We start from the raw sequence: 2,651 nt of genomic DNA, 5'->3' as shown, positions 1-2,651 counted from the left end.
CTCTTAACCTATTGGTTAATAGGTCTTGCTAGAAGGTGTTGGTGTGCAGGGGAGAGGGCCGAGGGACTTGGTACAGCTGACTATCCAACATCATTCCTATGGAAACAGAAGGGGCAGAGTCCTGGTTTGCTGGCTTATTGAGCACTTGACAGAGTAGAAGCAAAATCTCAGAAGTGACTGCACACTCTTCACAACCAGCTTTGACCCAGGGAAAGAGAAGCCAGATTCTCACTCTGAGATGGTGCGTGGACCAAACTTAACCCATTACACGTGCATTAGTCATGGTCATTCTGCAGTTGATGGGCAACTCATACCAGGCAAGGGAAGGGAGTTGGTTAGATTTTTCATGTTTTAGAGTCTTAATTTATATTTTAACCTCAAATCCATTATCAGTGCCTCAGAACAATTTAATCTTAATTCTTTAAAGGCCCCTTAAAAGTAGACTTTCTTGTTTTTTTTCTTTTTTTAAGCATCCTCACTTTCTGGTAGTTAGTTTCCCCCCCAGTCTCCAGTTTTACCCCGACTTAGAGTCCACAAACTTCATCAGAGCATCTATGCTCTTGGGTGTGGGCCTTTCTAGAGGGAATCCTAGGGCATGACTTCAGATGAGCTGTGCCAGAACACCCAGTGCCCGAGACACTCTGAACAGGACAGCGCAGTAATTCATTTCCATCATGCCACAGTACTGGAGCAGTACCTCCCTGTGAGTGTCTGCACTGGGCCAAGGATTCTTGGCCTTGCCATTCTCTAAGAGGATATTGGGCACAATCTTGTGTGGTTGAGCAATCAAATTAACATGAGTCATTATGTGGTGTTTCAGAGCAAACTGTCACTGCAGGTACATCATGGATCTGTCCTCTTTAGTACTACATGGCTATAGCCTGGAACAACTCGTCTGGATTGACTGTATTCCAGGTATAGTCTCATAACTTCTCATCTGCCACATCTTTGCTAACTTCCTTCTGTAGTTGAGTTAGCCAGTCAAGTACTTCCTGATTTGCTAGTACACATAGAGGGTCTGCCAACCCATTCGTGGCAGTTGCAAAGGACAGATAAGGGCTTGAAGGGGCACTGCCCAACAAGTTGCTGGTATGAGCACTTACATTTCTGCCTTCACGGTCACTGTGGATGGTGTGGTATGGGTGCATGAACTCAGTGAACTGAGCATCAGTATAGCCTAACATGTTGGTGAAATTGTGGGACCGTATAGCTGAGCTATGCTGGCCCCAATACTGCTGCTGCCCTCTTAGAGATTTTGGTAGATCTTTGCTGTAACACAGGTAGCTTTGTGATCAGATCCACACAGTCTTCATAAATCAGCTCTTAGTGCTTGATACCTTCTGCATATGCTCAGGCAGTGTTACTTTCACTGTTGAGGGCTGTAAAGGCTGCACTGAGCTGAGACATGGGATGTATATTGGTGGGAAAGTTGTCTAGCAGGGTGACCACATGGGATGGTAGAGCTGCCCTCTTTGCCCATTCTTTTGAAAGCCAAGATACCTGTTTCCTCTGTTGGGATGTATTCAGTCACCAGCGGCTGAAATAAGCCCTCCAGCAGGGATTCTTTCTTACCCTTAAACTTGGGTGGCAGTTTTTGGCACTCAGGGACACTAAAGCCTCAGAAATGGATGCCTTCATTAGGATTAAGGACTGATGTTTCATATACCATGCCTTCATTCCTCTCAGGTCACCACACATCATGTGCATAGTAGTTTGGCCCACCACCCTCTTGTTGCTGTCTGAAGATCTTAATTCTGGCCTGCTCCTTGGGTATCAGGTAAGCCAATATGTCTTCCAAATTCCTAGAGGAGGTACTGGCCTACCAGGCAGCAAGAACAAGACAAGATATGTTCCTTTGCTCCCAAGAACTGGGCAGCAGTAGTCAGTAAAGTCATGGTGGGCCAACTCTGGGCTCTGGCGGGCAGAGAAAGAGGGGGAGAGCTGCGGCAGGAACAGGAGCCTACATTGCTGCGCCAGAGGCCATGCCAATGGGTAGACAAGATTCTTGTTCTTTAAAATGAGAAAAGTACAAATATACACAGACATCTTATGATAGATGTAAATGGAAATTAAATCTGATAAATTCAGCAATTGAAGAAAGCCTGTGACAACTCAGGACTATTAGAAACCCTTGGCTCTAGGTGTGCCTGGGAATTGAAGGTCTGTTTACCACACGACTGCAAATTATCTGCTATACAATTGGCAACTTACACTGACGTTTTCTTCTCTGTTGCCATTGTGCTTGTCTATCTCAGGAGGTACCCCCATGCATCATCCCTCACAACAATTTTTCTCTCCTTGACCCAGCTGTTCATTTCTTTTTCTGGATACTCTGACAGAGAAATTAAGCACATTTACATAATGCACACTTTAAAAAGCACTAAAAGGAGGATCCATATACTCTTACACTAGACCCAATCTTACCAATTGTTTTTTCAGGACACCGCAGGGACATTTTTTAGTTAATATTCTAACAGACTAAGCAAAAGGAATGGATTGCCCGTTTGTATTTTTACATGTATCTTATGAAATCTATTTGTGTGAAACACTGAAAAAAAAAGAAATGCAAAAAAGATTATGAAAACCAATACACTTCATGTCTGTATGCTAGCAAAATTTCATTTCAGATAAAAAGGCTACATGTTGTTGAA

General features: G+C 43.9%; 1 pseudogene; it reads right to left on the bottom strand.

Moving 5' to 3' along the window:
- Nucleotides 1–346: 346 nt before the first annotated feature.
- Nucleotides 347–2,066, bottom strand: LOC116549084 (annotated as a pseudogene).
- Nucleotides 2,067–2,651: the final 585 nt, after the last annotated feature.

The sequence above is a fragment of the Sapajus apella genome, unplaced genomic scaffold (assembly GCF_009761245.1).
Source record: "Sapajus apella isolate SASKATOON/1434 unplaced genomic scaffold, GSC_monkey_1.0 scaffold6, whole genome shotgun sequence".
Classification (NCBI taxonomy): Eukaryota; Metazoa; Chordata; class Mammalia; order Primates; family Cebidae; genus Sapajus; species Sapajus apella.
The sequence above is the reverse complement of the archived record's forward strand: the minus strand, read 5'-3'. Positions and strand labels throughout refer to the sequence as shown.